Source organism: Ambystoma mexicanum, chromosome 14 (assembly GCF_040938575.1).
Source record: "Ambystoma mexicanum isolate Mex_15411 chromosome 14, UKY_AmexF1_1, whole genome shotgun sequence".
Lineage (NCBI taxonomy): Eukaryota > Metazoa > Chordata > Amphibia > Caudata > Ambystomatidae > Ambystoma > Ambystoma mexicanum.
This window is the reverse complement of record NC_090940.1, coordinates 194,502,450-194,528,243: the sequence shown is the minus strand read 5'-3', so window position 1 is coordinate 194,528,243 and position 25,794 is coordinate 194,502,450. Positions and strand designations below refer to the sequence as shown.

General features: G+C 44.7%; 1 protein-coding gene across 2 annotated transcripts in view; it reads right to left on the bottom strand.

The window, feature by feature from the left end:
* The window catches only part of LRRC9 (leucine rich repeat containing 9), a 2,495,628-nt gene that overhangs the window by 891,308 nt on the left and 1,578,526 nt on the right, over nt 1-25,794 (bottom strand). The window lies entirely within an intron of this gene.

Here is a 25,794-nt window from a genome sequence, read left to right as displayed (position 1 = left end):
CCTAGTGAAACTAGGTGAGAGAATAGTGGGGTAAAGGAAGAGAATGGCAGTCTTAGTCCATCACCAACCACAGACAGGGTATCGGGGTTCTGTGAAATGGATTTTACGATAGGTACATTATAACAAATCTTCCCATTGCTTTTTAATGTCATCTGGGGGTAATCAGACTTACACCTTTTGCTCAGGAAAGGTGTCAGTTGAGAATATGTTTTGGTAATCTTCTACTAAATCATCTTCTGGCCACTAGTAGAGCTACTATTGCTTAAATAGAAGTCACACTATGCCTGTGAGGATCTCATTCTGCGTTGAAGATGGTTTTGAAAAATGTGATGAAATCATGGGGAGGGTCCTCGCTATCTGAACCAGATTGAGAATGCTTCCACCTGATGCACATGCTGGCCACAAATACCTCTTTCCCATAAAACGGGGGTGTGAGATTAGTATTTTTTCCATTGAATCAGAGGTGTAATAGGTGGAGCTAAGCCAGGCCTAATTCCGAAAGCTTATTTTTTGACAGAGACATTAACCCAAACAAGGAAGAAGGAGAGCAGGTTTCTTGTCCATAGTGAAAGAAATGCAATAAGAACACGCATACACAGTAAAGTGACATCCGCTCCACCATGTTAGAATCTTGTTAGGGTCCTAACAAAATCCAAAGCATAAACTGAATCACTACTGGTCAACACCAACATCTTTGTTAATGAAAACATTCCTTACAAGGCAAACCACTGTGAGCAGGACCTAAGGAGCATGGGAGATGGCTGTTTTGCATGCAGTGCAGCAGCAATGCAGGTCTAGGCATCATGTGCTCCAAGTGCGGCCTCAGACAGGTGAAGTAAGTATATTGTAGCAAACAGTCTTGCATTACAGCGTTCTCATGTCGATTCCGGACCCTTTTCTCACCATTGTCTAGCTTCAAAAAACACAGTGGACTTGCCCCTCATCTGGGGAGGTGCAGTGGATATCTGAAACTTTTTAATTTCCTAATACCCTTCAACCTATGTCACCCTGAACCCTCTTGAGATTGATAAACATTGGTTTATTTCCCCTTGCATTTACCATACTCTCTGTGGCAGTGATCTGTATCATTAAGCTGCACTAAAGCCAGCAGACAGTGATTTGCCTGGTGGACCTGATTCCACAAAGTGGACTTTAATGATTACTTGTGCAAGATAATACTACCACCCAATGCCCTCATAGAAACCACCATGCAAGAATACAACCATAAATGTGTGTTGAGGCGCATCATAACCTAAGTCGCAGGAATCCACTTCACCAGCGCCATTTGAACAAGCTCTTGATGTTCAGAATATTGCAGTGGACCACTTGACTAAATCCAACTTCACGGAGTGTTTGGTTATGCTAAAGCAGGATACATGATTAATTGTACAACAAAACATTAAAGAAGCAACTAAGGATATGAAGGAAGCAGTCACAATCATGAAGAAGGAAACATTGGGGAAAGGATCGCCGGAAAGAAGATATAGATTCAATTGTTAGATCAATCTTGAACATCAACACGCCATGAGCTCAAAGCAACTAGAGAGACTTTGCATATGGTGCTTACTCTTGAACTGGAGAACAGGCACTGTCAAAAGTCCCACAGAGTCCGAAGCCTGGAAGAGGGCATTAAAGGAACGCACCTCTGTGGATGCATGACTGCCATATTTCTTGCAGAATTCCCATACCTAGCTCAGAAGGGTGCTGTTTTTGGCTGTACTCACAGTGTGTGGCAGCTGCGAAGAAACCAACACAGGTTGCACAGGGATGTAGTGAAGAAATTTCCCTCTTACAATGTGAACAAATTGCTACTACTAGCCTCTCACTCTAAAGGCATAATTTCATATGGTGGGCGACCTTTCCCTATCTACCAAGATCTGTCAGCTATCACCCTATAGAAGAAAATTGTCTTTAGGCATATAATGGATAACCTATTTTAAGTCAACATTTAGTGCATGTGTACTTTCCCTTTTAGGTTGCTGTTCCAGTGGAAGGGGAAACAAGAATGCTGCACAAAAGTGGAGGAGGCAGCAACAACTCTAGAAATACATTTAGCTTCAATATCAGATTGTCCTCAACCTTCGACCTGATGGCAAATGATTTCAGAGTGTAGAAGGGACAGGAGGTATCCTATGCATGTCTAACGATGGAAAGGTTTGTTCTGAGGAAACATTTAGTTAAGAGGGTATTTGCACTCTATAGTTCGTCCACAGCTAGGGGCTCATAGAATGGTTTCATTTGCAAACCAATCACTCTTTACTGCCTGCTTTGTTATTCGCTGCGGTAGGAATCTATAGCTGCATGGATAAGAGATATTAGACACATACACAGTATTCCTTGCTGTTGCCTATTTTCTGATGATTAATGGCTTACTTTGAACAACCCTTAAATGTCAGTCCCAATGGTATCAGAACTATTAGGGAAATTCAGAAATACATGTGGGTTTAAAATTAACCTCGACAAGTGTGAAATACTTAACTTGACGTTAACAATGGAGGAGGTGGTGTGTTGGAAACTATCACTCCTTTGAGACAGGCCTCTTTGGAGATCAAGCACCTTGGGGTATATTTGACACCCATAAATTCCGATTTATATCAGACAAACTACCCTGCAGCAATAACGAATATCAGGGAGGACCTACATTGATGGAGCAGCCCAAATATGCCTTGGTTTGGAAGAAGAGCAACACTTAAACGTAACAATGTACCTTGGATGCTGAATCTCTTTCTGACCCTACTGGTTGTAACTCATCCAACTATTTCAAAATAGCTACAACACATTTTTATCAACCTTCATCTGGAACGGCAGCCTCCATAAAATCTATACATAAAATCTATACATAGCATCAGACAAAGGAAGCTTAGAGTGCCCCCTTATATCAGCATACTATCATGCAACCCAATTATGTTAATGATGGAATGGATCCCCCACTTTCTTCTAATGATTGTAAAGTCAATGAAGATATTTGAGGAAAACATGTAAAACATAGGATCTGACTCTCAAAACCCAATAGGCCACTGGTAATGTATGAACTATTGTCACTGAAGCTACTGTGAGGAATCCTGCAGAGTCCTCACAGAATCCCAGCCTAAAGTCTCCTCCAGTTGGCCAGGTGAAGGCAGCTGCTACCCGATTCTAAACCTGCGGGTGGTAGTAGCTGGGTGGATCACCTGGGAGGAGAAGGCCTCCACTAGGAGAGACGCAGTACTCATCTTTTTCAGAGGGTGAGATGTCCATGATGCCAGAATACCCGGCTCAGAGTAGGGCACCCCTTCCCAAAGGTACCCACAATGTTAGTAATGAAAACCCTTATGGTCAACACAAGAATAGAACATGTAAAGATCAGAGGATCAATACCATTACTTCTGAGAAATGTAATTTACCATTTGATTTGAGTTGTGAAATTAAGAACCAACCAATAAAGGTATTTAAAACCCTTATCTAGAGGTATGTTTTATAAACAGAGGGAGTTAGGTAAAGTTAAAACCGAAATGTGTGATAAAAAGAACAACTTTGGGGACTTCAAGTCCCATAATGCCATAGGTACTGGGACGTGGAAGAGGGGCTGAGAGGCACAGAACTGCAGTGTGCAGCCTAGTGTTCCTGACAACCTACTCCTAAGTGGAATTTTGATTATTTAAATCCTCCTCAGGTGCAGATCAGGAGGAGTTGTAGTAGGAGAAGTTACCAGTGACCGAGTATGCAGCAGGAGCAGAGAGCCGAGTACGCCAGGACCAATGCTGTGTCTGTACTGGTTGATGATGCTGAGAGAGCCGTAGGAATGAGAAGCCTGAACTGCAGAGGTAGCGCTGCAGGAAGGACTTCTGTGACAGGTTACCCCGTGGGAGAGATGTGCTCTCCGCACCTTGTGCCTGTCTCCGGTGGCTGTCATGCACCGGGGAACGAGAGGAACAGCATGGGCTCCTGTTTGGGAAGGCGCGAGTCACAGGACTGCAACCGGGGCTGTCAGAAGCTCTGAACCTGACGAGCTAAGAAGTGGCAACCGCAGAAGGATATGTGGATGCGCAGGGAGAGACTGGTGAGTTGACATCTGACAGGTGACACTGGGGCGCTCCGTAGTAAACCGCTGACCGATTACAGATCTTTTGAATACCAAACTAATCAAAGGAAGTGTTTTTGGCCTAATACTCATGTTGAGAGGAAACGAGAGGAGAACGTTTATAAGTATCACTATCCAAGTAAAGAAAGGATGATATTTAAGAAAGGCTGTAACTACCATTGCTCAAGTTAAGAAGGGGCAGTATTAAACCCAAAGTGAAACCACCATTGGCAAAGTAAGGAGGAGGCAATATTAAACCAAAACTGTAATCAGCATTGCCAAAGAGGAGGCAAAAGGCGAGCCAGATAACAACCAGCATCACCTAAGCCAACTAATGGCCATTGGAAGTAAAGGGGAAAACAGCTTTCTTGGAGAGAGAAACTTGAATAAAAGACATTACCAACAATTACCTGGCGTGATAGTGAAAACCCAAAGGTGGCAGGAATGTGGCCCTCCTTGTGGAGAAAACGCTGATATTCACCTGACCACCTTTCAACACTCTCCTTTATTCCTGTCACAATGCTCTGATAATCTGGACCTACACCTGTACCACAATGAATATTGTATGATATGTAGCTGCTATGTACAGCCTGTTTAAAAAACAATTATTTTGTATTATATTTAATTCACTATCTTTTCACCAATACCATGTAACCATGCAACTTTTCCCTGTAACTAAGCTCATCACAAGTAACAGTGCCACGATGCCCATGGACTGCCTGTGCGCTATAGACATGTAAAAATAAATAAAATAAATAAGAGGCATAACCTATATTGCATGTTGCCAATCAATCAGTGGAACAAACAGCATCAATGGATGTTGTATGCTTATGGAAGAAGTTGTGAATTTTACTGTTGTTGAAAGCCAACGACTTTACTGATGTTTGAAGTAAACCACACCGCAGAGTACTTGTAGTGATAGGAGATTTATTGAAATAACTTGACTCCTGGAGGCAGTAGGTGTGTTCTCACAAAGCTCCTTTATTAGGTTACAGGATACATCAGGTCAGGAACAGTACAGGTACACGTATCAGGGTTGGAGGGAATAGGACAGGAGCCTGCTGGCTCACACCACCCATGTTTACATCTCCAACAAGCCTGGGTGTGGAAGTTTCATTCGCACCCACACATTCTTAATCATTCTCAGCATGCACTCAATATTCTCAAGGTGGCATCACTCAGCCAGACATATAGAAGATGTAAGACACAACACACCTCCCTTCCATCAACCATCATACAAAGGGAAAGACACAGCACATCCACAACCTCTGCATGTCGCAATGGGAGGATCTTCACACAAAATATATGCACTCACCATCCACGGCACACCAGCATCACTAAAGCAACTTCCCCAGCCATCAGAGAGGAAAATCTCACCTTATGCTTAATGCTGCCACCCTCGAGCCCTAGGCCTACCACAACTGGGCACTACCCACCCAAACGTGTCTGTAGTGGTTGATGATGCTGAGATAGTCGTAAGAATGAAAAGCCCGAACTGTAGAGGTTGCGCAGTGGGAAGTGCTGCAGTAGCATGTTACGCCGTGGGAGAGAAGCGCACTCTGCACCTTGTGCCCGGGTCAGATGGCTGGAAAGCACTGGGAGCGAGAGCAGCAACATGGGCTCCTTTGGCTGAACCGGGTTCACCTGCAATCAGGTGGGATAGATGGAAAAAACTATTTGACACTTACCTTTTGGCAATAGGTGGAGTCAAATTTGCACCTACCAGGAAACAAGCTGTTCTACTGCATAACCTAGGTGCAGAGGGGCAAAGTGTATATGACGGTCTCCCAGAACCAGAAGAGTATGGCCAAAATGATATAGATGATTACACATTAGGAGAAAAGAAATTGCAAAATCACTTTGAACCCCCCAAAAATATCACTTTCGAAAGCCATACGTTTTTTGAAAGATCACAGGAACCACAAGAACCGGTAGAGTCTTTTGTGGCAGCTCTAAGAACCTTGAGTCACATGTGTGATTTTGCAACACTAACTCACTCCCTAATAAAAGATGAATTAGTACGGTGCACTAACAACACCAGAGTGCAAGAGAAACTTTTGTTGAAAGATTTACTTTTAGAACAGGCAGTGGAAGTTGCTAGAGGAATGGAACAAACTTCCCGATACATGAGAAGCATGAGGAATGAGAAACAAGGACAGGAAATTGCAGCAATAAAGCAAAATAGGAGAACTAATGAAGGGAAACAAATTCAGTGCTACAGGTGTGGCAGCAACAGGCATCTATCTTCTAGTATATTTTGCACAGCAAGCAATGTGAATTGCATGAAATACAAAAGAAGAGGACACTTTGCAGAAGTTTGTCGTGAATCATCATCAATAGAACCCATTGAAACAGGAGGGTGACGTCCGGAATAAGATGAAATCTCAGTGAACCAGTCGATGACTCGAGTTAAGCAAGTTCTGGAAGTAAGTGCCCTGTCCGAAAAAGGGAAAGGGCCAACCAATGTTTTCATAATAAATGGTAAAGTGGTAACTATGAAGGTAGACAGTTGCTCTCCATGGACTATAATGTCACAAGTGACGTACGAAGAGTGTGTACAAGGGAGAGTTGAAGACCTACTTAAACATGACATAGAACCCTATGCCTATGGGAATGTCAAGATTGAACTGCTGGGAAAGTTTTCTGCAGTCATTAAATACAAAGGCAGGAGCTGTGTGGCAGCTGTGTATGTAACTGAAGAAGGGTCATCACTGTAAAGTTGGGATGAACAGTACAATTTAGGAATTTGCATCCAAGCGAGTGCGCCTTTACCGATCACTTTAGCTGAAGTAGGGGACAAGTGGGAAAGAGAATTTTTTATTATTTATTTATTTATTTATTTGCGCTAAAATTGAGTGCTCAGGAGGATCTGTAAACAACGAGGTGGGGGATGGGTTAGTGGGTGAAGAGGGCATACGAAAGTGAGAAGGTAGTGTCCTGTTGGCATCTTCAGTTCGGTTTTCACTGTGCGCTGAGCTTGGGTGTGAATATAGGATTGAAGCAAGACCTTGTGTGCTGTTGTTGCGATCTAAGTGTTGATTGTTTGTTGGTGTGGTGAAGTTTGTGTGGTTTGCTGTGAGAGAAGTGGTTGTGTGGGTTTTTGTTTGAATTAAGTATGCAGAAATTTGAGGTTTTGGTTAGTGGGTTATATGTCTCTTAATCCTTGTAGTTTTATTTTATGCATCAGGTTGTCATACTGGGTAGGTATATTCTTTCTCTTGCATTACTGGCTGTCTAGTTTCTAGGGCGATGGCGTGGTGGGTTCCTAGCAAAGTTATTTCGGCTAAGTACACCTGGTTGGGTGAGCATTATCCCCTAGTTCGATAGTGGTGTTATATTATCATTAACCTGCACCTTTCTATTTACTGTAGGTAGTCCATTGGGTAGGTATATTCTTTCTCTTCCCTTTCCTGACTGTCTAGTTTCAGTGGCAGTGGTGAGGCTGGTCCCCAGTTAAGTTATTGAGCTTAGTACACCCGGGAGGCGAGCATTATCCCTGCTTGGGTAGTAGTCTTATATTATCCTTCCCCCGCTCCTTCCTAACTATTTACTGTCAGTGGTCTATTGCCGCTCGTGTTTACGAGGTGGGCCAGGTGTTATTGCCAGGTCATACCTGGCCTTCCTTCCCGATTCATCTTTGGGTGTTCTTTGGTATGATTTGATGTGGTTTATCTTTTAATTGATAAGTGGATATGTTGTAGATCTGTATATACTTACTTCTTTTAAGGGTCGACGGCTTAGGGAATCGGGATAGGTTCCTCTCTCAGCCTAGGTCCACTGTGTATGTCCTTATGGACATTCTTTCTGGATATGAGGTGAAAAGCCATGATTTGAAGAGTTTCCTGAATTGTAGATGATCTCTTGTGTTCCGTATGTTCTTTGGTAGTTCGTTCCAGGTTTTTGGGGTGAGGCGCGAGAAAGAGGATCCTCCGAGTTTAATATTATTATTGTAATATTTGTGTGCCAAACGGATGTCACTGCTGTATCTGAGTGGCCTTGTAGTGTGATGTACGTTTAGTTTTCTTCTAAGGAGCTCTGCATCTTGGTCTTGGATTGCTCTGTGCTTTATGCACAATGATTTGAACTTGAACCGCTGTTAGATGGGTAGCCAGTGTAGCATTTTCAGTGCTGGTGTGAAGTGTTCTCTTCGAGGTAGCTTAAGGAGCAGTCTGGCTGCCGCATTTTGTATGCTTTGAAGTTCATTTAGGAGTCGTTCAGGCAGGCCTAGATATAAACTGTTGGGATAGCCTAATCTGGACATAATGAGAGCGATGACAGAAGTTGTTTTGTTGGTGAATGAGAGGAATGGTAGGATCCTTTCCGCTGCTTGCAAGCGTAAGAAGCATTTCTTGATTAGGATGTTTACTTGTGGCTCTAGAGTGAGCTCATGGGATGTAGAGGTTGTCTTCTCCATTTGTTGTGATGATCATTATTTCTGTTTTGCCTGGGTTGAGCTTGAGGTAGTTTAAATTCATCCAGTTGTATATTTCACAAAGGCAGTTCTCCAGTGTTGAGTTGTCTTCTTGTGAGTCTTGTATTTTATAAATTATTTGTGTGTCGGCAGCGTAGTAGCACAGGTGAAGCCATGTCCTTCGATGATTTTAATTAGCTGTGACAGGTAGATGTTGAATAGTAGTGGCGAGAAGGATGATCCTTGTGGGACTCCGCGTGACAATTCTCGAGGGCTTGATTTGTAAGGTTTCATCCATATTGTTTCTGTTCTGTTTGTTAGGAAGGATCTGATCCAAAGTAAGGCATTGTCGGTGATTCCGAATTCTTCCAGTCTCATGATGAGGATGTTGTGGTTAACTGTGTCGAATGCGGCGGAGAAGTCTAAAAGTATCAGAGCGGTACTGTTGTTTGAGTCTGCGTTTGCCTATAGATCATCCCAGATTGAAATAAGTACCGTTTCTGTTCCTCTCATCGGTCTGAAGCCAAATTGTGCCTGGTTTAATAGGCGGTGTTCTGTGAATTCTTGGGTTGTTCTATATATGTGTGTTTCCATGAGTTTAGCTGGATGTTGGAGATGTTGGAGATGGGCCTGTAGTTGGAAAGGTCCTCTACGTTTCCTGCTGTATCCTTGAGCAGTGGTTTCATGTTTGATTTTTTGTCCTGGAGCAAAGGTCTTTTAAGGCCGGACATTGTGTCATCAGGTGGAGCAATGATTCCACTTTAGAGTTGTCTTTACAAGGCCGGCAATGGTTTTCCGGGGATTGGCCCTGAATTGCTCAGATCTCATTAGTGGGATGTACATTCAAGCAGGCCATCAGAAACTGGTCCCTGAACCATTTGTCAGGAAACTGTTTCAAATATTTGCAGACTGTATTAGGTCTTCGAACTTCTGGTGGTAAAAGAGCAACCGATTGATAACTGCTGGGCCTTTCCAGTGTTAGAATTCAGTCGTAGTCTTGCATTTTTTTTTTACCTGTGTTGGGTTAGACAACAGTTGTTCTAAGGAGTTGCCAATATCTTCTAGAAGGTGCATCATAGTTGAGTGCCATCGGGTCAAGATTAAATTGGAATCAGATGAAATTTCCTTGTGCACCATTTCCAAAATTGCGAGACGTGAAGGGTCATGGCATTTCCCAAACAGGGCAAGTCTGTTCCAGTCAACCGTAGATTTCAAAGAATTCAAACCCAATTCCCTCCGAATTATGACAATCGGAGTGGACAGGGGGATGCATAGTACCTTCTTCCAAAGGCCCCCTTCAAGCTGGTTCCAAAGGGAATCAGGGAGGTTAAACAGAGCTTCCGCCCTGTACATCAAAACAGGTACCACGTTAGCTCTGTAGTACTTCGCCACTGGCAAGACTGAAAAACGCCCAAACTTTCTATTCAGTGCGCAGGCTTGACTGGTTAGAATGTTCATCTTTCTGAGAAGGTAGGTTGACATTGGTGCCTCGACACTCGAGTTACTCAGCAAACCCCCAGATATTTGAAAGATTGCACCTGGTCATTATTTTCTCCATCTATGTACCAGGAATGATGGTTTTTCCCCTTCAAGCCGATACCGAATGTCAAGATTTTGGTTTTCCCCTTGTTGATTTCAAGGTTGTTCTTTTGGATGTAACACTGTAGGGCATTAAGTTGTCTTTGCAGCCCGACTGGAGTCTGGTCGATTAACACTATATCGTCCGCATATAACAGACGAGGCAGCTGCACTCCTCCGACCCTTGGGGGAAATTATCTGATAGCCGAGAAGACTTCCGGCATGTCCTCCAGAAAAAAATTTAAAAGTGCAGGGGCCATGGGGCACCCCTGCTTAACTGTAGGTTCTTATTTCATTCGAGAGGGTCCCGGCTTCATTCAGTCTTACTTTTAAAGAAGTGCCAGAGTGCATGGCCATGATCAGATGGAATATTGCTTTTGGGCAGTTTTTCCTTACCAGTTTTGACCATAATTAGCATCTATTAATTTGATCAAATGCTTGGACTACGTCCAAAAATACCATGTATATCTTAGGTTTTTGAGGTCCTGAGTTCCCCTTCAGCAGTTGGAGTAAGAGGATATTAGTCGATGTACCCAGGCCTTTAACAAGTTTGGAATTGGTCAAAGGTTTGTCTCCCTGCACCACGAATTGAACTGATCCAGGATGACAGAGCTATAAAGTTTGCCGATGACGTTGAGGAGAGCGATAGGGCGGTAGTTCTTTGGGTTTCCCCAATCACCCTTTTTGTGGATGGGAACCACTATTGCTCTCCTACAAAAACTTGGTACTTGGTGAATAGTGGCTATTTGGTCAAACAAGATGGATATGAAGATAGCCCAGTCGTTGGGAAACTCTTTCAGGAGACAGTTCGACAGCCCATCGGGGCCCGGTGCTCTCGGGCCTTTCAACTTTTTGATTTGAATTACAATGTCACTTGCGCTGTTGGGGGTAACCCATGGTGCTGGACAGTCGCTCAAGTCGATTAATTCTATTTTAACGGACTGACTTACATAGAGTTCTAAAATGAGTAGACCAAATCTCTTCACTTATTGGATTCGATTGATACGCTCTCGTCGATGACGCTTCGGCATTTATTAATGCCCAGAATCTATTTGGATCTTTTCCTGCCAAGGTTTTTAACATCGCTTCAGCATCATGTTGGTATCTTTGTTGTTTTGATGCAGAAAGCCAATTTTTATAATTAGACTTGGCACTCCGGGCTATCAGGTGGTCCTCTAATAAGCTTGACTTCTCCGCTGTTCGCACCAACTTTCTCACTTCTTTTCGTCGGGCAACCAGTTTGATGTTAAAAGTATGTTTATGATTAGAAGGCAGGATATCCTTCTTTGAGCAATAAAGAAATTGTTCCAACAGAGGAGGTGAATAATCAAATGTTGCGCCAACTCGGCCCTGGTCCACCGTGAAGGATCTTGTCCTTGAAGATGAAAGTTTCAAACGCAACCCCCCGTTGCAGGTGTCAAATGAAGTTGGCAATTGATCTTGGTCCTGAGCACCAATTGCCTTCCAATCCAGCCACAAGAGATGATGGTCTCTATGTGGAAAAAAGGAAACTAGAAAAAAAGTGGCTAAAAGACCCTAGAGACTAAGATAACTGGAAAAAAATGATAACTTATATAGGAAAAAATTGAGAGAATGAAAAAAAAAACATTATAACGAAGAGATCAACACAGTTTCCAATTCAACTGGTAGACTTTTTCAGATCCTGAAATCAATCGAAGAACCAGCAACCATGTCCCCTCCTTTTCAACCGTCTCAAGAAGACTGTGGGAAAGTTCAAACAGCCTTCCATAATAAAATCCCAAAAGTCTGTGACACGATACAAACTTGCAGGATAAATGACCAATCTCTTCAAGCTCTTACCAACTCGGAGCCTAGCCAACTTAAGGGGAAGAAATTCAGTTTTGTTCCTGTCACTCTAGATTAAATTAATAAAATACTCCATTACCAATTGTACATCCTGCTCAGAAAACATACTACCCCCAAAACACATTCTGGAAAATAAAGATACAATCGCCCCTTACCTCTGCAGAATGGTTAATGCCTCTTTTAGACACCACAAAGTACCTGAAACAGTTAAAACCGTCACTGTAACACCGCTAGTTAAGAAACCAGGCTTAGACCAACAGGACCCTGCTAATCTCCGCCCAATCACAAATTGAATTTTCAATTGAAGATACTAGACAAGGTGGCCACCAGACAACTTCAAGAATATGTCGAGACAAATGAACTACTGCATCCCCAGCAATCAGGCTTCAGAAGAGCCTATGGAACAGAGACAGCTCTGCTTGATCTCCAGACCAAGATGCTCAGTATCTTGGATGAGGGAAAAGCAGGCATGTTATACTATTGGACATCTCTGCGGCTTTCGATTTGGTCAACCATTGGAAGCTCTGGGAGGCCCTAGACAAATCAGGAAACTGCTCCCAAGAAGCCATCGACTGGGCGACTGGGTAACCTCCTTCTTAGAGGAGAGGTATTCTAAGATCAAATGGGGCGACCACTACTTGACTCCCTGACAGGTTGATTGCGGCATACCCCAGGTGGCTAGTTTTTCGCCCCTCCTCTTTAATCTCTACTTGCGTTGCCTATGCAACCTGCTTACCAATCTAGGAGTATTCCTCACACATTTTTCTGATGACACACAACTGGTCCTCAAACTAAGCGGCTGTCACACCACAGATAACAACAAGCTCACTTGCATCTGCAACTCCATTGAGGCCTGGACGAAGACAAACTGGATGTGTCTCAATGGAAACAAGACTGAGCTCATGATATTCGGATCCCCCCTAGCCAGGGCAAAGCTAGACCAAGCCTTTTGTCCTTCGAAATCAAAGCCCCAAAGGTCAGGGTCTCTGACAAAGTCAAGACACTTGGTGTCTATTTACAAGCATCTTTGGGAGCAGATGCTCATGTGGCGTAATTGATACCACCAGAGACTACTTATTCGGATTAGACCTCTGTTAAGCCAGCAAAACAGCTCCACCATTGCCACAGCCACGATCCTGTCAAGGCTGGATTACAGAAACTCGCTGATGCTGGGGGCGAGTAGCAAATGTAGTAAACAATGCTAAGTTATCCAGAATAATACGGTCAGGACTATCTCGGGGAAATCAAGAAGAGAACACATCACTGGAGACAGAAGTTCCCTCCACTGGTTAGCACTAGAAGACAACATCATCTTTAAATCAATGTCCATTGTTCACCATTGCATTTTTTGGCACAGCTCCTGCTTACCTTAAAAGTCAAATCACCTCATATGTATGAGGCCGTACCTTAAGGTCAAAGACCCAGGGTCTAGTGAAAGTCAGCCATTCTAAAAAAAACAATGAACTTGGTAGGGCCTTCCCCTCTAAAGCAGCCACCAAATGGAACAACAACCCAAGTTATCTAAAACTAGGATTCAACTATTTACAGTTTAGAAAAAAACTGAAAACCTCACTGTTCAAATAATCATCTTTTAAGATGAACCATACACCACCACTACAATTGTACTGATACCATGATGTCCTGTCTCCTTATGTCCTGTCCTTGTCTATCTGTAATGCACCCTGATGCCCGTGGGCTGTGGCGCTAGAGAAATATATAAATAAGTACAAAAATGTAGTGTCTTGTTCACTTAGAATTTCTCAACCAAAGGTAGGAAGTTCTTGGACACATAGATGTAGTCTATAACTGAGGTACTCCCCATATTTTTCCACGTCGGCCGGGACGGGATATCACCTATACAGTTACTGTTAAGTAAGTGCATATCTCTTGAGTTCATGAGGTCACTCCACAAATTTTGTCTCATGTGACGGGGGTCGTCAAATTTCCAAGCGAGACCCTGTGTTTTGTTAACTAGGTCCAGCATGTTAAGATCCCCGCATATGATGATATGTGAGGATTGCTGATGAATATAAGCGTCCTCCAATATATCGGCAACCTGGTCCACGAACACTTTGCTGGTGGTCAAGACAGGGTTCCAATAAATATTTATGATTGTTAATTTCGATTTGAGTTTGGAGCCTAGCCGAGTCACCTCGGTTTCCCAATAGACCACTGACACTTGAATAAACAAGTTCATGTTTGTGGATTTTAAGAGGGTTAGTGGGCTGCCCGACCTGACCGCGGTCAGGAGTCCCGCAGATGGGTGAGAAATGATCCCTTTGGTGGCAGGGTTAATAGATGTTTGAAAACTGTCGATAACAGGGGTTTTTCTCAGCCAGGTCTCCTGCAAGCATATTCAATTATAATCCCCTAAATTTATACCACTTGGAATTGTCAAGTGGACAAACCCCCTAGTGTTCCATGATGCTAATTATAGGCTACTCTGAGAAGGAATTGGGGTGACGGTTACCAAACCTTGAAGTTGTTCTTTGATGTTACAATTGCGGTGCTACAGACTGCTTTGAGCTGATAGCGCACGTGAGATCCACGGCCAATCTGTTGAGGCCAGGCTGGACTTCTTGGAAGTAGCCTTCAATTCAACGCAGTTTACATAATGGTAGGAAGCTTGTGGTTGAAAGGTGATGCTAATCTTTAGGCCCAGGTTGTCGGAACTCGCCCCACTCCCACTGGGTCCCTGTATATGGATTTTGAGGATGAGCAGGCAGTAACGTCCTCTGTTAGGGGCTGGAATGTTTGATCGTTCACAACATCTTTTCTTCCTGCCGTAGAGCTTGAGTGTTTGACTCCCTCATCGTCTACAGGGTAACCCGCCGTCGTTCTCCCCACTTCCCCGACATCTGCATAAGTTAATGTTAGCGACGGGCAGGCTGGTAAGTCCTTTGTTGTGGATTGGTGTGCGTGGTTGTAGTCGATGTTATATCTCCCTGCTACGGGTTTCAAACAATTTGAAGGACTGTCATCCAGAAAGTTTCCAACCGTCAGATCGAACCCCAAAATTAAGAGGCTCTCCGACATATCCAGGCGCATATTTTTGACGACTGGCGACCTAATATGGAGGAACACTGCATCCAGGCACCTTTCGTCACAGAATTCAATCAACGTCAGGTCAGAAGAGTGCAGCTGCGTCAAGTTAGGAATGGAACGGAAAAGGTCTAAGGCTGTTCTCCGATTGAGAATGAGCACGTTGTTATAGTCCAACACTCGTTCGAGTTTGATAGTACGAGATTGGGTGATATTGTGCCCGAACCTCACCAGTGGTCGGGCGCTGTTATTCCTTTTAGGCTCATTGAGTCTAAGGTCCGCCAATTTTCTCAAGTCTTTTCCCACAAACTGCTCAGATTTATGCTGAGAAACTGGGGCAGCACCATGTTTTTGCACCTTGGACAAGTCAAACCGTGCGGTGACTTTAGATTGTTGTCTTTTCTCAGCCATAGTCAGGAAAGCTGGCGAAGCCGGGGAGCCTCCAGTATCCATGCTTTATTAGCTTTAGCTTCAGGTTCGGTAGGCGTAGCCACTGTCACCCTCACCGGTGTTAGGCAGAAACCTGTGCAGTTCCCTATGGGACCACTGCAAAAGATTTAAGACTACAGGTGTTTGGCAGTAAACCCACTTGGTAGCAGTCTGTACCACACAGATTCACTTGGTAGCTGTGGCTGAGCAGTCAGACTTCCCTCAAGAAGAGTTAGGCAGTATACAGAGTATTCACAATAGGTAAAAAGAACACAGTAGAACAAGTAAACACTGACCAGAGCTTGGTGTAAAAGAGATATAATTATTTATTTAAAACCACATCTAGAAAAACACACAGGCACTAATAGTAAGCAATTCAAAAACACGGTCACTAAAAGATATACACTCCCTTAGAAGAATATTAGACAAGTCTTAAGTAAAGCCCCACTTATTTTCAGACAGCGGTGAGTGCTTAACGCAGATGGCACTCTAATAATTTGTTTAAAAAGGGAGAGAAAAGCAGTGTATAATATGAAACAGATCCCAACACTTTCATAAGATCAAAACAAGAGAGGAAGGCAAGTAAAACCGTGAAGTTAGAGTTCAGTAGGTCGGATCCACTTTAAGAGGATCAGAATGAAATGTGTCCAAGGTCACACGGTTGAAGTGCACAAGAGTCTTGCAAAGGTTCAAAAGGAGTTGGACCAAAAGAAAGGGACCAGTTAGAAGGTCAAGGCGGCCAGCCCAGTCCAGAAGGTTAAAGGATTATTATTACCTTGTAGCAATCTTTAGAAAGGGAGGCCTGGCGGACACGGTACCTTAAAGTGGTGAGAATACTCCTGCCGGGGCAGTTGTTCCTGGCAGCGGATGCAAGTCGGTGCTTCGTCCGGGGAAAGAGAGGATCTCGTCGGGGAGGAAGACAGGAGTCCGATGCACTGCCAGGGAAGCAACCAGCCGCGGAGTTCTCAGGTAAAAGGAGCGGTCGTTTTATTCGCGGTCCAGTGGCAAGTGGCTATCCGGTTGCCGGGGTGCTTGGCATGGGCAATTCGACCACAAGACGGCCTGGGATGCGAAGAGAAGAAGGTAAACTGGTTGTGCCCACCAGTCAGGGGAAGAAGCCTCTCCAGCCGGGAAATCTTCTCTGTCGTCGGGAAGTGGTGAGTCGGTTCCGCAGGGCTCCACCGGTGGTGTCGTCGTGGTAGGTCGGCTCAGCTTCTCCCTCGTCAGATTCTCAGGTCCTGTGGCGACTTCTGAAGTTCCAGTCCCCAAAGCCCTGCTTTTATGCAGCACACCCCCATTCACTCAGCCTAGCTGTCAATCGAACATGCTAAGTGGTGAGCCAGCCGGCTCACCACTTGGGCCAATCACACAAGAGTGCGACTTGAGTTACCAAGGTAACTCAGTCCAGGGTGCCTAAACCCCCTCCCACACCTCCTGCAGTACCCAGACAGAGTGGCACCAATTTTGGAGGCTTCTGTGGAGAAGCCCGCCAAAAAGTGGAACAAAGGGCTCGACTTGGGTTGGAGTCACAGAAGAGAACACAAATGCCATTTTAGAATGGAGTCCTGGCAAAAAATACCAACCGGCGAATTAATATTAAATAAATAAACCAGCGGTGTGTTCGAGGCTATGAGAATTAAATAATTAAAGTTGGTAGCCTCAAACCATGGGAAAATCCCATAGGGATATTTTCGCGGTCGAATATAAAAAGTAGTATCCACTGCCACCAGCCAAAACTCGATCAGGGGGACGGAGACGTGCCCCCTCGACTAACAGACCCCGGGGCAATCGAATTGCCCCGACCAGTACGTCCACAATATGTTGGTTTGTACTGGTTTCTGTTCATAATTTGGGACTAGTAAAGCCAATGGTGAATTTACATGCCCTGGGAGACAGTAGCCAATCCCAGGGTATGGAGTCTATGGTGGGGTGTCGCTATATGACACCCCTGTGTTACTGCACGGAGGGTGCTGTGTAACACACATAGTAAAACACATGAGACCCTATGGAGTAAAGGACCCCATAGCCCATAAAACACATAGGCAGTCAAATGAACACCATAAATCATGTCCAAGAGTGGGTGAAAAAGAGTCTCACTCTTGGCAGGAGAAAAAAACAAACTCCAGAAATCCAGCAAAGCTGCTGGGGGACTCACTAGGTTAGGAAATTCAGCCTAAAGAGAGAATTCTCCCTAACAACCGGTGACTGACTACTTTTAGAATCATCCAGTGAGTAGTAAGTGGAGAGGTCAAGCAGAGCTAGCGCAGTTGGACTTGGCTGGGTCGAAGGATATACCGAAGAAGTAGAAGCTTCTCAACTTTAGGACTAGGGGCCGTAGTCAGGTCTCCCCACGAGGTACTCACGTTGGCTTTTTGAGTATGATGTTGTACATTAGTGTAGCATTTAGAGGTGGTTTTGCTCCTTGTGGCTGGCTCAGAAGATTTTGATTGGGTGAAGATTGGAAAAGCTATGTTGACCGAAGCCCCTTCGTCCTCTTTTATTACTGAGAGGTTTTGAAGACTCTCGTCATTACAGATACATGGGCCGTGTCCCGGGTACGTTGCAGTCGAAGCTCCCTTCTTTGAAAGCTTGAGACTCCCTTGTCGTTCTGGACAGTCCTCTGTCAAATCCACGCGGAAGGGCATACTAATAGTCTGAACGGACTTCCAACTAGTGCCACTCTATTTTCATAACATTGAGAGTTCTTCTCTGAATTCCGTACTTCAGTGGCAGTCACAAATCCTTCCAAAAAAATTAATTTTGGATGGATCATTGCCAGTAGAGTTGTATGGTCTTTGAACGTGTCATTTAATTGTTTGTACAATTTGGTAAAGAGGGCCAGAGTGTTGGTAATTGTTGACATGATGGAAAATGGGTCGAGTTTTTCTTTCTTATTTGAGGAAGCGGTTCGTGGCTGGCCGGAGAATGAATCAGCACCAATCCTGGGAATGTTGGATTGATCAGGTACAGATGAAAGAGCTGAACCCTGTGCTTACAATTTCCTCAGGACTATGGCTTCGTCCTGCAGGGGTCGTCCGGTTATTGCCGGCCTATGGAATCGGCAGGGCTCCTTCCAACCCAGTCTGGTTTAAGTCCAAGACTTACCGGCTGTTAGGGAGAATTCTCTTATAAGGCTAATTTCCCAAACCTAGTGAGACCCCCAGCAGCTTTGCTGGATTTTTGGGGTTTGTTTTTTTCTCCTGCTAAGAGTGAGACTCTTTTCCTCCCACTCTTAGGCATGATGTGAGGTATGTCCCTGACTTTTTGTGTGCTTATGGGCTATGGGGTCTTTTACTCCATAGGGTATCATCTACTTTTTATGTGTGTGTTACACAGCACCCTCAGTGCAGTAACACAGGGGTGTCATAGTGACCCCCAAACATAGACTCCATACCCTGGGACTGACTACTGTCTCCCAGGGCATGTAAAGTCACCATTGACTTTACTAGTCCTAAATTGTGAACAGAACCAGTACAAACCATCATATTGTGGAAGTACTGGAAGGGGTTAATTATATTGCCCCTGAGTCTGTTTTCAAGGGAGCACTGTCCAGTCCCCCCTTGTCGAGTTTCTGGCTGGTGGCAGTGGTTACCACGCAAAATATTCCACCAGAATATTTCCTATGGGATTTTCCCATTGATTTTAAACGCACCACTTTTTGGTGCAATGTTAAAGATACCGCTGGTTTATTTATTTAATATTAAATCAACGGTTTTGTCTTTTTGTCAGAACTCTTTTCTAAAATGGCGTTTGTGTCCGTCTCTGTAACTCTGACCAAGGTCGAGCCCTTTGTTCCACTTTTTGGCGGACTTCTCCACAGAAGCCCTCCAAATGGTGCCACTCTGTCTGGGTTCCACAGGATGGGTGGGAAGAGGAATTGGCACCCTGGACTGCGTTGCCTTAGCAACTCAAGTCACACTCTGTTCTGACTGGACCAGTACTTAGCATGTTTGAGTGACAGCTAGGCTGTTGAATGGGATTTGTTCTGCATAAAAGCAGGGCCTTTGGGACTGGAACTTCAGAAGTCGCCACTGGACCTAAGAATCTGAAGATGGAAGAAGCTGAGCCATCTGCAACGACGACACCACCGGTGAAGCCCTGCTGCAACTACCTCACCACTTTCCCGACGACAAGAGAAGATCTTCTGCTGGACGAGTCTTCTTCCTCTGAGCTGGTGGGACCAACCATTTCACCCCTTTCGCCTTCCAAAGACGTCTCTTGGTCGAATCGCCCGTGCCAAGCACCCCGGCGGCCGGATAGCCAAGCTTCACCACTTTGACTGCAAATAAAAGGAACGCACCTTTTATCGACGAACTCCGCGGCTGGTTTCTTCCCTGTGCAGTGCAACGACTACACGTTTCCTCCTCGACGAGAACCTCTCTTCCCCTGGTCGGAACAACGAAATGCAACCAATGCCAGGAACAACTGCCACCGCTGGAGCTTCCTCTCTCTTTAGGGTACTGTGCCCTGCCTGGCCTCCCTTTCTTCGGTTTGCCCAAGGTGACCCTTAAATCCTTGGCCTGCTAACTGGGTTGGTCCCAGACCTTCTAACTTTACCTTCTTGAATCACCCCAACCTCTTTTGAACATTCTGCAAAGACATTTAGTGCATTTTAAACCGTGTGATTCTGGGCACATTTCGCTTTTTGATCCATTTAAAGTGAGCCTGGCCTATGAACATTGTCTCTACAGTATATACTGCCTTTATTCCCTTGCTGAGAACTCTAAAAGTGTTGGGACCGGTTTTATTTCTATGCTCTGCCTTTTTCTCTCCCTTTAACTGAACTATTGGAGTGCCATCTAGGTTACGCGCTCACAACTATTTTAACAAATCGTGGTGTTTTAACTCTGACTTGTCTAATAGTTATCAAGGGAGGTGTGTATACTTTACCTGACTGTGTTTTAACTTGCTTTTAATTTGGAGTGCTAGTATATTCCCTAAAGTGTGTTTTAAATAAATAATTATATACTTTTGATACAAAGCTCTGGTCAGTGTTTGTTTGCTGTACTGTGTTTTTAGCCCTATTGTGTATACTCTATGTACTGCCCTACTCTTCTTGAGAGAGGTCTGACTCCTCAGCCACAGCTACCAGGTAAATCTGGGTGGTGCAGACTGCTACCAATTGGGTTTACTGCACAGGATTCTGCCTAACACTGGTGTACAGCGGTGGGCTTTGTTTTGAGTATACATTTTAGAGTGCTTCTGATACTTTAGTGCAACTAACCACAAAGCTTAGCACTGTAAAAGCTATTTTTTTTAATAAGTCAACTATGGAAAGTTACAGCCAGGAGTCCCTTTCTGCAGAAACTGCTGATTGTTTAAGAGTTCTTTGTAGACATAAGAATCTTCATGTAAAAGGCAAGAAAATGGAACTTATAGAAAGATTGTTAGAGAATCAAAGTCTGGGTAGTGGTTCAGAGGAACCTCCCTCCCCAGCAAATGGAAACCACAGTCATGAGGATGATATGAATCAAAGTAATGATAGAATTGTTGTAGAGTTAGAGGAGGAAGAGGAAACTAATGTAACTATTCCCACTGGCCCTCTGCCTCCTCTAGCACCTCAAGCTGTTTCTACTGGACCTTTGTCAGGTCCCACATTAAGTCCTGCATTCATTGAACTGGACAAAATGAGACTTGAATTAGAATTCAAAATAATTAGTGCCCAATCTGAACAAAAGCACCAAGAACTAAGGCTCAGAGAAATGGAGCTCAAGCATGAGCTAGAGATGAAGAAATTGTCTGTTGAAAATACTTCTCTCCCCGGATCCTCTAGGAGTTCCAGTCCCAAAAGACCCTGGATTCCTAAAGAGATTATTGGTATGTATGAACTCAAGTTGGATGTGTTGGATTGGTTGGCTATGTTTGAATATAATCATGGGCTCCAGGACATCACAGGGAATCAGTTGCTTCCTTGGTTGTTCTCTAGGCTTCCCCCCTGTTGCATCTGTTGTGGTAATGGAGTTGGGGGAGGTGGATAGGATGGACTATGAATGTGTGAAGCTAGCTTTAATAGCTAGATTTGGGAAGACCCCTTCGCAGTACCTTAAGAGGTTTAGGACTCTCAAAAAGAATGATGGTACCCCTTGGGCTACCTGGGTGAATTAAAGTTTGAAGAACTTAGAGGGATGGATTAAGGGTTACAGAGTGAACACTTATGAGGGAATGAGAAATCCTGTTATGTTGGAGTCAATTTATGATGCATGCTCTCCTGAGCTCAGACAGCACTTGGCTGATTCAAAGGAAATAGATCCTAGAATGCTAGCTAAGACTGATGACTTGTGGGTGGCCAACAGGGCTACTCGCAAGGATTCAGGGGTCACTCAGAAAAAGGATGAGGGAAAGCAGCCACTAAAAGGGAACCAAGAGACTTCTAATACCTCCCAACCCAAAGCGGGCCCCAAAACAACAAAATAACCAGGGTAAGCCCCAAGGTAAACCACAACAGGCTAGTGTACCTTCTGGTCAACAACCAGAAGGAGGTCAGAACAAGCCACCCTTTCAGAGAGCATTTGGAGTATGCTATGTCTGTAAGGCAACTGACCACAACAAAGGAGATCCCAGATGTAAGGGTAAACCTGCATGAGGAAGTACAAGTGGCTAGTGCTCACTTTGAAGTCTTTGCTGAAGACCCTTTGAGTCTTCAAGCAAGTGTATCATTAGAGCCTATGGGTCTGATTAGCAACCAGAATAGGGAAATCTATGACTCCCTACCATCAAACTGTCATAAATCTCCCCCCGTCTCACCTGGGATCGCTTCTTGCTCTGTTCCACGGGAGGATTCCTCTTGTGGACGGATCGGGTCTTGTATAGACTCGCTCGAGTCTCGTCCGGCTGCAGAGCGTGTTCAGAGTTCCGGGAAGGCCGCTGTTCCAGGATGTCCAGGAAAGTAGGTAGCGGTCGCTAAGAATGGGGATTCCAAGAGTCGAAAGAGGGAAAGGGAGAAGGAAGGAGGAAGGGAACCAGAATCTTGGATAGAAGATTCGCCGAACAGCACACACACGTCAAGTCACTACCTAATGATAGCGTTGAGACGCACGGGGCCGCAGGGGCGTGGCCAATTTATAGGACGTGCCGTGTGCGACGTGAAAGCTGGTGTGAGGCAAGTCGCTTGTTGCGGCCATGTTGGGAGTAACAAGGAATACAAGCCCCGGCGCGATAAGGACCAGGAGGTCAAGAAGGGACAAGTTCTATGGTTCATGACAGCATGCCTCTTGTGAAGACCTGTTCCACCAGGTTTGCCCTGGTGTATGAGATGGAATCTTCTAAGCAGTCAAGGGGTATTTAAGTTAGAAACTGGTTCCCAGGTTCTCTCGCTAGGAGGGTATCCTTTCCATTCAACTAGGTATTGAAGTCGACTCCGTTTATACCTGGAACCACATATTTGGGACACTTCATATTCTAGCTGATCATTCACAACAACAGGACTGGGTCTGCAGGATTTTCAGGAGGATTGGAAGTGAGGTTTCAATACGGAGGTGTGAAAGACTGGGTGTATTTTCTTCCAGGAATCGGGTAGCCTGAGTCGGAATGAGACAGGATTGACGACTTCCTTTATGGAAAATGGTCCATAGTACCGATGAGCCAATTTGTTTGGCCGTAGATGCCGGGGTAATAGTTTCGAGGACAACCAGACTTGATCACCAACAGAATAAGAGGGCGCTGGTCTTCTCTTGGAATCCGCATAGAGCTTAGTGCGTGTTTGTGCCTCTTTCAATTGTTCCTTTGCTTCCTTGTGAATGTTGATGGGAGTCTGTATCCAAGAGTTGAGAGTAGGTACTGGAGTGGGATGTGGAAGAACAGAAGGTAAAACGGACGGGTGAAAACCTTGACTGCAATAGAAAGGGCTGACCTTGAGTGCTGAGTGGTCGGAATTGTTGTAGGCAAACTCGGACAGGGGTATGAGGAGAGACCAGTAATCCTGAACCTTGGTGGCAAAACATCGAAGATATTGCTCCAGAGTTTGATTTACACGTTCCGTGGCTCCGTTGGTTTGTGGGTGATAAACTGATGAGAGAGCGTGTTGGATCCCTAGAATACGACAGACGTTTCCAGAATTGTGAGACATATTGAGGTCCTCGGTCCGATATGATCTTGGAAGGAAGTCCATGGAGACGGAAAGTATGTTCCAGGAAGATTCTAGCAAGTTCTGATGATGATGGTAGTTTATACAAAGGTGTGAAATGAGACATATGGGTGAACAAGTCTATGGTTACCATGACGGTCGTGTACCCTCGGGAAGGTGGTAACTCCACAATGAAGTCTGTAGCAATAAACTCCCATGGTCTTGGTGGCAGCGATGGTTGCAGTATAAGGCCCGCCGGTCTCTTGTTATCATGTTTGTTTTGTCTGCAGACAGTACAAGCCTTGATGTACTGTTGTACGTCGGTCTTCATTTGAGGCCACCAAAACTGTCTTTGTATAAGACGGAGGGTGTTAGTTGTACCACGATGACCGGAGTGAGGGGTATCATGGCAAAGGATTATTACCTTGTGTTGTAATTTCTGCGTAGGAATGACCAGTGCATTGTCCTTGAATAGATATTCTTCCTTGACTCTTAGATTCCATGGATTCTTCCTTGAAATTTCTTTCCAGAGGTCAGAGGACTGGGTTTGCGCTCGGATTTCTTCCAGGAGGTTGATTGCTTGAGCTACAAAGATAGTTTGGGGAAACATCTTAGGATAGGCCTTGTCCTCAGTGGCTGCGTAGTCTGGACGTCGAGATAAGGCGTCAGCAATCATGTTTTGTGATCCGGGAACGTGAGTGATTTGGAACTGGTATTGGGCAAAGAAGTAGGCCCAACGAGCCTGACGACTGTTCCTGCACTCCAAAGACTGTAGGATTTGGAGATTCCGATGATCTGTGCGGCCCTGGACTGGATATCTAGCACCCAGAAGTAGGTGTCGCCATTCAGTGAAGGCTTGGCGGATGGCCAAGAGTTCCTTTTCCAGGACGGAATAGTGAGACTCACTGGGGGGCAGGGCTTGTGACAGGTAAGCAATGGGGTGTTGCAATCCATCCTCCAGTTCCTGTTTCAAGACCGCCCCTATGGCGTAGTTAGAGGCATCCGTTTCCACTAGAAATGGGTGATTTGTGTCGGGCTGGGTCAGGATGGGGGCTTCGACAAGGCGTGTCTGTAACAATATCCCTATAGTGACGTGCAGTGTACCCACAATCCCTCATGCGTCGAGGTCCCTCTGTTTGTATTTTTTCTGCCCTGAAGGAGCCTATTAGACGTGAGTGAGTACAGAAAAGAGAGATCTAGAAGAAAGTCTATGTTCCTTCCATCCGAGCGGGGAGGAAGGGTGGGCACATGTGAATCTAAGCAGATACAACCATCAGAAATGCTTTTACGGTAAGTAATGCATTGTCTTCTGATGTTTGTTAATCTGCTTAGAATCACATGCTGTGCATAGACTAGAGAGCAGTACCCGGAGTTGGAGGTGGGTTGTGAGAAGTAACAGTAGAAAAAAGATGTCTTAAATACTGCTTGTCCCACCTGGCAATCAAATCTAGAGTGGGCATCTAGACAGTAGTGTTTTGTAAAGGTGTGAACAGAACTCCAGGTTGCCGCTTTGCAAATGGACTCAAGAGGGACATTTGCAATGAAAGCTGTGGAAGCCCCGGTGGCTCAAGTGGAGTGTGCTCTTGGCTTGAAGGGTAGTTCTCTCTTAGCAAGAGTGTAACAGAGAGTGATGCATTGAACAATCCATCTAGAAATAGTGGATTTTTAAACTGCATCTCCTTCTCTTCCTGCTGCCACCGAGACAAAGAACTGATTAGTCTTTCTCAATGGTCTAGTTCTTTCCATATAAAACATCACGGCTCTGCGAACATCCAGTGTATGCAGGCTCTTCTCACCTAAGTTTGAAGGATTTTGAAAGAACGTTGGTAGTTCTATTGACTGGTTGACATGGAATTTAGAGATAAATTTTGGTGCAAACCTAGGATGTGTGCGTAGAACCACCTTATCCTTGTGAACTGTTACAAAGGGGTCTAGTACAGAGAGCGCTTGTAGTTCACTTACTCTCCTAATGGAGGTGATAGCTATTAGAAAAGCAGTCTTAAGAGTGAGGTCTGTAAGTGTTGCTTTGTGCATGGGTTCAAAGGGTGACCCCATGAGCCTGGTTAGTACCACATTTAGGTCCCATCCGGGAGCGGGGTTAGCTATGGGAGGGTGGATCCTCTTCACTCCTTGAAGGCTTTAATAACTGGGACTTTCCACCATGACACTTTAAATTGGGAAGTGGTGTATGCGGAAAGTGCAGCTAAATGGACTTTAATAGAGTTAAACACCAAGCCTGAGTCTAGTAGGTGAGTCAGGTACAGAACAATTTGTGTGGGAGAGCAGTCAACTGGGTTGATGCTCCTTCCCCTACACCAGATGACAAATATTTTCCATTTGCTAGAATAACAGTGACGAGTGTTAGGCTTTCTAGCCTCCCTGAGA